Here is an 11,546-nt window from a genome sequence, read left to right as displayed (position 1 = left end):
TTGATCCCAGCACCACATAAAACAGGCATAGGCTGTGCATGCCTGTAATTCCAGCATGTGGGTGATGGAGGCAGGAAGATCAGAAGTTCAAGGTCATCCTCAGCTACTTACTTGAGGTGAGGACAGCTTGGGCTATGTGAGACCCTGTCTCATAAACAAACAAATAAATAAATAAATAAATAATATAGTACTTGCAAATAGTATTTGTCCCCTTTTTGGAAAGGTTGCTCTTATTGACTTCAAAATGAAAATAGAATGTGACAAGTACGGGTGGACTATTGTGAAGTATTTGTTTGTTTTGCAAACCCCTTTCTCATTTGGAGTTTTAAAACATAGTAAATCTAATCACAAAGGTAATTGTGGCTCCAGAACATTGATGAAATTCCCTGGTCTATGATGTCATTTCCACCCTTAAGTCCTTCCATTCGTGGAGATGGAACATACCAGAGTGGGCAAGATACTAAGTCTTCTTAATGTTTTCTACTCTTAGGGTGTGCTTAAATACCCGGAGTGGAGGGGGATGGGTCTGGATGGAATTGGAAGTTTCATACTCTACATACATACATCGTCCGCTTAAAAAGGTGTAATTACACCCAGCACTTCCTAATAACCAAACCCTGAAGCCCCGCTCCATTATGCTCCTTCTTAAAAAGGTGCAATGACACCCAGCACTTCCTATTACCCAAACCCTGAAGCCCTGCTCCATTAAGTACCATCTTTGGAAGACCTTCAATTTACTTCCCATTAGGAAGTAATTCATTCTCTGTTACCATGCCCCACACTAAAATGAACTTTATGAAGGCAGGGCTTTTTCACATAAAATAACCTGACAAATAGCAGGAATTCAATTTTTTCTTTACTTTCCCTCCTTCCTTTCCTCTCTTTCTTCCTCCCTACCCCCTTCTCTGTTTCTCCAGGAAGGGTTTCCTAGTTGTCCCAGGCTAGTCTCCTTCTGGTTATATAACTGAGGATAACACCTTTGATCCTCCTTACTCCATCTCCTGAGTGCTGGGAGTACAAACAAGCATGTGCTACCACATCCAGTTTCTGCAGAGCTAGAGATGGAACCCAGGGCTTTGTGCTTGCTAGGGTATACATTTTACCTACTAAACCACATCCTCAGCTCCATTGAATGGGTTTCTGATGAATGCATTATGAATTAATAATTGTGCCCTCACTAAAGTAGCGTAGGGAAGAATCCAAGGGAAGAAGTGGAGAGTAGTGAGAAGGGGGAGTGTTGGGAGAGACGTCTGGAGGCCTCTGATTTCAGCTTCACTGGGTTGATGAAATGGGTAACCTCAGGCAAGTTCGTACTTATCTAAAATGCTATCGGAATTCTGTGCTCTGGTTAAAGTTCTTGAACAGTGGCTCATGGTTTGTCCCACTTTCCAGTTAGTTTGGATTCCAAGTTCTTGCAAGCTCAGTTGATGAGATGCTAAGACATGGCATCTAAATTACACTGTGTGATGCCACATATCTGGTAGCAATTTCCTTTGAACTGAAATGGTCCATCTCCATGGAAAAAAGCAACACTTACAAGGCTGGGGAATTAAACAACCCACAAGTCTCAGGATGTTCCTTAAACCCACAAGATTCTCAAGGCTCTTTCCCTGGGCTATAGAAGCAATAAAAATTGCTGGGGAGATGACTCTGTCTTACTGTGGGATGGTCTGTATGTCAGAAGTGTTGCTGATTGGTCAATAAATAAATCACTGATTGGCCAGTGGCCAGGCAGGAAGTATAGGCAGGACAAGGAGGAGAATAAAGCTGGGAAGTGGAAGGCTGAGTCAGAGAGACACTGCCAGCCGCCAGGATGAGAAACAGCATGTGAAGATGCTGGTAAGCCACGAGCCATGCGGCAAGGTATAGATTAATGGAAATGGATTAATTTAAGCTGTAAGAGCAGTTATCAAGAAGCCTGCCACGGCCATACAGTTTGTAACCAATATAAGTCTCTGTGTTTACTTGGTCGGCTTTGAGCGGCTGTGGGACTGGCAGGTGAGAGAGATTTGTCCTGACTGTGGGCCAGGCAGGAAAACTCTAGCTACAAAGTCTTGTGGAGCTGCCTGTAGCAAGTTGTGCAGTTAGGTCCAGAGACACAGCCTTTATGAGTCATCATCCTGGGGATGATGCTGAGGATGGATGCGGCTGCCTTTGAGTCATCCATCCGCCTGTGAGTAATCCCAACGAACTCACTGGTTCACTAGGCTTGGGTGGAGACATTCCTTTGGCCTGCTGTTGGTGCTATATCATGACTCCCCAGAAAAGTCACACAACTCCACAGATTCTACATTAGCATGTATTTTAACCTAAAATATAAAAGCACATGATATTAGTAGCTATTCCAATTTTGGTTTATGTTGTATGAGACACACTACTTGGTAAATGACTGTGTGTGTGTGTGTGTGTGTCTGTGTGTGTGTGTGTACTGAACATCTTAACTTATTCTTATACCTGTATACATATTTTGAATAATCTCACATTATTCATTGACTATAATTAACAGGTTGCTTTTCTAAGGAAGGGTTGTTGTTGTTGGAATGGTATATGAGCCAAAAAGATTCACCATGAAAATCAAAGATGCCAAGTCCGTGGCTCAGATTGCACATCATAGCTGAAATCAGAATTACATTAGTTGAGCAACCAGAGGAGAGAAAACAGCCCTATTGGGCACCTGCATGTAATCTTCATCACCACTTGAAAATGCTAACGATGAAGGGCAGGTTGAATCCTGCTTGTAGACAGGCTCAAGAATGTTTACTCTTGTTTATCAGCTACTTTTCTCATTGCTGCACCAAACTTCTAGATAAAAGCACATTAAGGAAGGAAGTTTTTATTTAAGTTCTCATTCGAGGGTACAGTCCACGGTGTCAGGGAAGGCATGCTTGCAGGAGCGTGAGGCAGCTGGTCGCATGGCATCGGCTGTCAGGGAGCAGAGAGAGAGGAAGGCCGGTGCTCAGCTCACTTTCTCGCTTCCAAGTCCAAGGCCTCATCTGTGTTGGTGGTATAGTGGTGAGCATAGCTGCCTTCCAAGTCCAAGGCCTCAGCCCAGGGGATGGTGCTGCCCACAGTCAGGGTGGGTTTCCCCACTTGAGTTAACCAAATCTAGAAACTCCCTCACAGACACGGCCACAGGCTTATCTCCATGTGATTCTAGACCCTGTCAACAGGACAGGTGGCATGAACCATCACAGTTGTGCCCTTAACTTGAACGTTTAGGTAAAGGAGACACTTGGCATTTGGAACTCTAGTTTTATGTGTCCAGTAAGTGTGTTTCTAGGATGGGAAAGAGAAGTCAGGCTTGCCTAGTTCATTTAGCCCACCGAATGATCATCCATTTGGGGGAAAACACAATACCTCAGATCAATTTTTTTTTCAAACTAATTTGTAAGTTTGAAAACTATAAAATGTCACATATGTGCTTTTCATGTTAAAGCACATCCACACGTGCATACATGTATGGGTACATGTGCACGCGCATGTTTGCACACAACTGAAATCAATGTCTTAACATAGTGTCTATTCCAACTCTGGTTAAGCAATCAGATATTTGTTCATTCTGCTTCACATTTTGTTAGCTATGAGTCACTCTTCTGGCTTCACAATTGTCTCTAGTGGCTTGAAGGCAAAAACACATCAACCACTAGTCCAGCCAGTCTCAGGAGATTCCACAAGACACTACAGCCCTTGGCCAATAGAGACAGCACACTTGCCACAGAACTCTTTTTTTATTTATTTTTTTTTTTTATTTCTACTTACATGCACATGTTTGTGCATGCCATGTGTGTGCAGGTGGCCATGGAGGCGAGTAGAGGGTGTGAGAGCTCTTGAAGCTGTAGTTAGGAACAACAGATGGAGTTATAGGAAGTTGCCAGCCCCCTGACATGGGTACTGGGAACTGAATGAATCTGGATCCCCAGGAAGAGCAGCAAGTGTTCCTAACCCCTGGGCAACCTATCCTGAATTATAACTAGAGATCAAAACTTTTAAAGTACTGTGCCTTTCCAACAAACATATGAAAAATGTCATCCTTGCCAATCACTAGAGAAATGCCAGTTAAAGCTACATGGAGCACCCATGTCCTCCTAGTGAGAAGTCAGTCACTGAGAAAGCAAACAATGGATGCTGGTGAGGATATAGACAAAAGGAAGCCTTACACATAAATGATGGGAACGTAAACTACTCCAGACTCCATGAAAATCAGTGTGAAGTGTCCTCAAATCTAAAGAGATCTACCATGTGGCCCAGCTAGACCATTCGTGAGTGTTTATCAAAGAACACTAAGTCAACCCATCACAGAGATCCTTGCACATCCACATTTACTGCAGCACTAGTCACAAGAGCTAAGTTGTAGAAGCAGCCTAGATGTCCATCAACCGCCAAATGAGTAAGTGGTTTATGTAGGCAATAAAACTTTCCCATCATAAAATAGAACAGGGTTGTATTATTTACAAGAAATTGTATGCAACTGTGGATAGTTCTACTAAGTGAATAAAGACAGTCTCAAGAAGGCAAATATTGTCTCTCACTTGTGAATCTCAGCTTCTATATAGAATCATGAAATCCTGTGTGTCTAAAATGTGACAATGAACTGAATGTATCTAAAGGAGCCAAGGGGACGAATGGAAGGTGGCATATGAAGGGACTGTTCACTGCATGGTATATACTTACATGAATGGCAAAAAGAAAACCCAAGAAACAGAATTCAAATAACAACAATAAAAAGAATGCTAGGCCTTTTGACAAACAGAGCTGGGACAACTAGGTATCCAAATGCAAGAGAAAAGATAGAAAAATTAAATGAAAATTCTTAAAGAACTCAGTGTAAAGTCTTTAGGAGAAAACGCAGACATAAACAAAGAGCTGGGGTTATAGCTCAGTGGTAGAGTTCTTTCCTAGCATGTACAAGGCCCTGGGTTCAATTCCCAGCCCTTAGATAAAAAAGGAAAAAATAGACCTACATTTTTGTGTTCTCTGATAGGCAGAAGCTTCTGAGCTAAGGCATGTAAACCACAAACAAGAGAAAAACCAGAGTCATTTGACAATAAAAATGTAAACATTTTGTGCTTTAATGACTCCTTAAGGAAAAGTAAAAATATAACCTCTATCAGATGAGGGATATATATCTATAATATATAAAGATCTCAGGATTTAATAATAAAAAGATGAAAAATAAAAAGTGAGTCAGAAAAACTAAACAGACACCTCAAAATCCTTCAGTGTTTGGGGATAGAAGGAAAGAAGGAAGGAGGGAGGAGGAAAGAGGAGGGAAGGGGAAGGAGGAGGGGAGAGGAAGGAGGGAAAGTGAAGAAGGAGGGAGGAAGGAACTTGCTTCTTTTCTTGGAGAAGTTTGGAAAAACAACTTGGGTGAATTCCCAGTTTCCTATGATAATTCATTGTCACAGCATCTCTGGTCCTTGGCGTAGGAGGGCACCTGGATCCAGTTCCTTCCATGAGGAAAGGAAATAAGCCCAGAAACACACCGGTTTTCTCAAGACCACAAGTCCAATTTGAAAGAAGCTACTATTAGAAGAGGTCAGGTCTTGAAGGACTTAGGAGGGATGGTTATAAAAGAAGAGAAAAATACAGAGGACATGAAGACCAAGAGGCAGGAATTAGGGGACACAAAACATAACATATATGCTTGCTGCGAGGGTGACCTTTGTCTCTAGACACATGTGCGGACGGACTCCCTGGTGTTGTGAAATGGTGTTTAGAAAGGAACAGCTCATGCAGGTATGAAGTCTGAAAGCACAGCAGCCGTCCTGTGGGAACTCACTTTAAAGTTTTCCTTCAAAGACTCAGCATTCTCTGAGTGCCCCCTGCAGTTCTTCTCAGACACAGCCTAACTAGGATGGATGGGTTCTGCGGAGTGTGCTTTCCCTTCTCTTCACCGCCTCAGCAAACTATTTCCGGTCTACATTTCTCCACTGCCACCAAGGCACTGGCGTCTTTGTTTTGTATTCTGGGAGAAAGCCTATTGTACCCCAACATCATTTCTCTGTGTCAGTTATGTATTTATTATTATTATTATTATTTAATAATGCATATAATGTGTAATACTATATTACATATATTTATTACATGTATATATACACACATACTAACTGTATATTATATGACAAAAATGCATACTCAACAAGAAACAAAGATTCTCCCCAAATTAAAAAAAGACCTTTAATCGTACTATCTAGATAGAAATGCCGGCAATCTTCAGTGGGTTTTCTTCCATCCTTTTTCTTTTAGAGGATGGTGAATATTGCATATCTATATACACACAGAGATGCATTTTTAAATAATTTATTTAACTTTATTTTATGTGCATTGGTGTGAGGGTGTCAGATGCCAAGGAACTAGAATTACAGACAGTTGTGAGCTGCCATGTGGGTGCTGGGAATTGAACCTGGGTCCTCTGGAAGAGCAGCAAATGCTCTTAACCTCTGAGCCATTTCTTCAGCCCCGAGATGCATATTTTTTTGAAAAGACTCTCCATTTGAATATTCGTTAACTAACGTAGGTTTTGTTTTGCTTAAGGAAGCTTTCCTATTCGGCACCCTACTGTGAGTTTTTAGTATAGTATGTCTATCTGATAATGAAGACACTAAATGCCTCTGTGGGATTAATCATGCACAGACCATGACTTCCTTGATAATTTTCTCTATGTCTATCTGCTGCAGAGCTGAGACTAATGCTCAAGCAAATGAATTGTCAGTTAGGAAGGCTCTTTTAAAACGTGACCTTTGTTTTGTTTGGGGACAAGTCTCTCTATGTAGCCCTGCTTGTCCTGGCACTTGTGGGTAGACCAGGCTAGTCTCGAACCTACAGAAACCCACCTGCCTCTACTTCCAGACTGAAGGAATTAAAGGTATATGCCACCATGCCCTGCTAACACAACTTTTAACTTTTAAATTGTATTTATGTTTTTTACGGGAGAGTTAGATGTGTGGAGGTCAGAGGATAACTTGTGGGAGTCCGCTCTCTCCTGTCACTATGTAGGTCTTGGGGATTCAACTCAGGTCATCAGCCTTGGTGGCAAGTGTCTTGACCTGCCGAGCTAACTCGCTGGCCTGGGTCTTAGATTTAACAGGTGGGTTTCCTTGTACCCTCTGCCTGACAATGATATATTCTAGGTCAACCTGTAGAAGTATGAATGGCTTTATATACATTTTTCTTTTTTTTATATAAAGTGAGAGTTAAGTTGGCCGTCAAGAATATCATAAATGACTTTAGAAACGTCCTCCCAGGAGATAAAGTGGGATTTTTCATCGAACTTCCTACAGCATACTTCTCTCATGCTTGTATGGCTTGTTTGGAATCACATTTCACGTTTCATGATATTGAGAGATGTTGCTAGCTTGTCATTGACAGCCTTCCTACACAAATTTAGTCTCCTCTAGTTGTTCAGCCTCTTGCTACTCCCTGAAAGCCTCTAATTCCACACACTGTTCTTCAGTTCATTACCTAGACTGAGCTGGAACACACCACTCCAATAACAATCTGTTACCACGTTCAAGGCCAAGTTGACTCTGATATTGCTTGACATGACCCCATGATTTCACAATGCTTCTTCCCTGAGTGTGTGTGTGTGTGTGTGTGTGTGTGTGTGTGTGATTGTGTGTGTGTGGTTGTATGGTTGTGTGTGGTTGTGTATTTGTGTGTGTGTATTTGTGTGTGTGTGTGTGTGTGTGTGGTTGTATGGTTGTGTGTGGTTGTGTAGTTGTGTGTGTGTGTGTGTGTGTGTGTGTGTGTGTGTGTGTGTGCTGTATAGGCATATGAGTGCATATACATGTAGAGGCCAGAAGATACCTTCAGCTGTTGTTCAGAACTGCCATCCACATTCTTCTTTAAGATGGGGTCTTTTGCTGACCCTGAAGCTGGTTGATTAGGCTAGAGAGCCCCTAGGGATCCTCCTGACTGGCTCCCTACTGCTGGGATTACAGGCATGCCACTCCCGGCTTGTTTTCTGAGTTCTGGTGACTGAGTGCAGGTCCTTACGCTAACATGGCAAATATCCTACCGACCGAGACCTCTTCTGAGCCCCTTTATTAGCTTTAATTTCCCTTTTCCCTCAAGTAATATTTGTTGCTCTTATACTAGAGGGCAGATACATTTACAAACCTCAGAAAGACACCATGGACAGGGCGGTCTCTGTTCTCAGTGAGCCTTTGTTTGAGTGTGGGGATAATAACAGCCAGCGAACCACCACATACTTAGTATGTCAGGTTGTTATAAATGACAATATAAGAAACAGCTGGGCGGTGGTGGCGCACGCCTTTAATCCTAGCACTTGGGAGGCAGAGCCAGGTGGATCTCTGTGAGTTCGAGACCAGCCTGGACTACCAAGTGAGTTCCAGGAAAGGCGCAAAGCTACACAGAGAAACCCTGTCTCGAAAAAAACAAAAAAAAAAAAGAAAGTGAAACAAGGAGATGGAGGCTGAGCATGATGTAATGGGGGAGGGGAAGGATGCTCTTGGTATAACTAGACAGAGAAAGCCATCTCAAGTGACAGCAGGAAAGGTATCCAGAGGAAATGTGGGATCATGTAGGAATTCTGAGATAAGGTGTTATAGCCGAGGGCACGTTAAGGCCTGTGATATTATTTTAGATGAATGATCCTAAAATTTAGGTTTAAAATGATGATTATACATGCTTATTATTGCACATTCTTTTGTGGACTGGTCATTTGAAAGTGACTTGACAGGGTGGCACGAGCTCGGGGACTCTCAAGGGCTAAGAGCATTTTTGGCTCTGAAAGCTGGAAATGGTTCACTCACCTGATGATGATCCCTGGGAGGAGAGCTATTTCCCTTCTCTGGGGTTTCTCCATGCTGTGGGTAAGTCTGCTTATGGCATTGAGATGGTATCTTTATAGCGCAGCTGGCTGGCTTCCCAGAAACAAGAAGAAAAGCACAGATGTGACTTCAGGACACTTTCAGGATACCCGTACTTCTGCAATTTCCAACTATTACACAAATCAACCCTATTAGTGTGGGTATGAACCATGAGGCAGTGATCACATCTTAGAGACTGGCCACCGTGAGAAGGAAGACTGCTGACAAGTTCAAGAGCCACAAAGGAGGAAATGGAAAAATGGCTCAGTGATTAGGAGTGCATACTGCTCTTCCAGAGGACCTGAGTCTGATTCTCAGCCCCATCATCCAGGGGACCTGAGTCTGATTCTCAGCCCCATCATCCAGGGGACCTGAGTCTGATTCTCAGCCCCAGAGGTCCTATGTGAGTTTCCAGAGCTGACAGTGGGTGACTCACAGCCACCTGTAACTCCAGGTCTAAGAGATCTGATACCCTCTTTTGGATGTTTGGGGCACCAACACTCATATGTGTACATGCCCACACAAATACACACACACACACACACACACACACACACACACACAATTTAGATTAAAATAATTTAAAAAAAGAATTATGAAGGAACCTGATTTTTTACAGTGGAGTTAGTTAGGAGATGCTGAAGAAGACATAGGCTCTTGGGGCTGGCAGGTAGCTCAGCAGGTAGGGTGGCTGCTCTTCCAGAAGACCTGGGTTTGATTCCCAGTACTCACATGGGGGCTCACAACCGTCTGCAACTCTAGTTTCAGGGGATCTGATGCTCTCTTCTGACCTCCAAGAGCATTGCATGTTTATGGTGCACAGATATATGTGCAGGCGAAACACCTATACACAGAAACAAAACAAAAGAACTCTCCTTAGGCCAGTAGGAAGTATATGCTGAGTGAGAACAGCCGTTCCCCTAAGGTGGCAGGATAACTCACTGAATGACTCATTTGATGTGTTCATAGAACATTTTCCTTTCTTTCCTTATCCTCAGGTGACTTTGCCGGTTTCTGCCTCAGAGTGTTGTGACAAGGGCAAAGACAGAAGCCGCACGAGATCAAAGGATCCCCTGGTACAGTGGTACCCATGGAACACATTGTCTTGAGTCATGCATTAAATCCAGGGCTGTCTAATGTGTGGCCTAGGAATTGTAAGTGCACATGGGCATTCATTCTGCAGGACACTTTGACAATGAGTTGTCATCTCCACCGGTCCACACTGGAGAAGCACTTAATTGAGCTGTGGAGAAATCCTCACAAACACACACACACACAACCTCTTGTGTTAAGTTTATGATTTTATGTTGGGCCGTATCCACAGCCATTAGCTGACACAAGCGGCCGGCAGGCCTTGGCTTGGAAACTCTTGATTTAGGTTCAGGGAGGATTTAACTATGTATGTTTGTTTGTTTGTAGACAGGGTTTCTCAGTGTAGCCCTGGCTGTCCTGGAACTCATTCTGTAGACTAGGCTGGCCTCGAACTTACAGAGATCCTCCTGCCTCTGCCTCCTCCTAAGTGCTAGGATTAAAGGCATGAGCCACCATGCCCCGAGGACTTAACTATTTTAAAGGGCTTATTTATTTATTTTTTTTCATCATAGTGGATGTTGTTACCTGCAATAAGGTCAATCTATCTCCCCCTCACAACTAGCTCCATTTATTTTTCTGAGAATCCAGCTATCATTTTTTCTAGGTTTGGGGGTTTATTGAAGGTTGACACCTGCCTCACTCAAGATCACAGTCCTGAAGGCAGTTTTCATTTGAATGTGAGAGGTAGGAGACAGAGAAGAATGGAAGCCCAGCAACTTGGGAAAACCCAACAGGCCCAAGCTTCTCCAGAGGCCAGCTGAGCCCTTGGATGCTGCTGTGCTTTGCCGTTCATCCATTCATACACTCCTTCCTGCGTGTGTCTCCTCTCTAGACACTAGGAATTTATGTTATGGTATGTAAGGACTTCATGTTTTTAATTTCTTTTTAATCTTTCAAACTGAAAAATTATATTAAGCCCATCTATTCTCAAACAGTTTTGGTGTATGTATGCTGGTAATCTAAGAACTGGGAAGGTGGAGCCAGGTGGATCCCTGGGGCTCACTGGCCAGCCAGCCAAATCTTCAAGCCCCAGGTCCTAGTGCGCATGTGCCCTCATACACTAAATAAACTTTCAAAAGTGATAGCATATGACAGTTGGGAATGAAGATATAGTTCAGTTGGTAGAGCTTGCCTAGCATGTACAAAGGTCTGGGTTTTATTCCCACTACCATATAAACCCAGTGCAGTGGTAGCTGCTTGTAATCCCAGCACCAGGGAGGTGGAAGCAGGCAGATTGGAAGTTCAAGGTCATCCTTGGCTCTACAGTGAATTTGAGGTCAACTGGGGTTACATAAGACTGTGTCACAAAGAACAACAACTGAAAAAAAAGTCATAGCATCTGATTATCTAAATAGAGACGGTGGAAAATACTAGAAACTGGTGGCTGGTCTTCCTCCCTCCCTCCTGCCCCATATAACAGTGCTAATAATGCCTTATCTTGGAGCTAGACTGTCTTCAATGCTATCCCAGGGAACACAATGGAATATAATGGGGTATAATCAATGGTCCTAAGAGCCCTGTGTCACAGGCAGGACCAAAGTTACCATCTTTGTTCTGTGGAGGATGAAGCTGAGACACAGAAGAGCATCTTCCTCCAGGTCGCATGGCTGCTAGTTCTCACAG

The 11,546-nt window shown here is 43.1% G+C and overlaps 1 long non-coding RNA gene across 1 annotated transcript; it reads left to right on the top strand.

The window, feature by feature from the left end:
* Nucleotides 1-415: 415 nt before the first annotated feature.
* LOC131925818 (uncharacterized) lies at nucleotides 416-9,989 on the top strand. Its single transcript, XR_009383359.1, has 2 exons — nucleotides 416-581; nucleotides 9,830-9,989. It is a non-coding gene; the product is annotated as an uncharacterized LOC131925818 (long non-coding RNA).
* The last annotated feature ends 1,557 nt before the right edge of the window (nucleotides 9,990-11,546 follow it).

Source organism: Peromyscus eremicus, chromosome 15, assembly GCF_949786415.1.
Source record: "Peromyscus eremicus chromosome 15, PerEre_H2_v1, whole genome shotgun sequence".
NCBI classification, from domain to species: Eukaryota; Metazoa; Chordata; class Mammalia; order Rodentia; family Cricetidae; genus Peromyscus; species Peromyscus eremicus.
The sequence above is the reverse complement of the archived record's forward strand: the minus strand, read 5'-3'. Positions and strand labels throughout refer to the sequence as shown.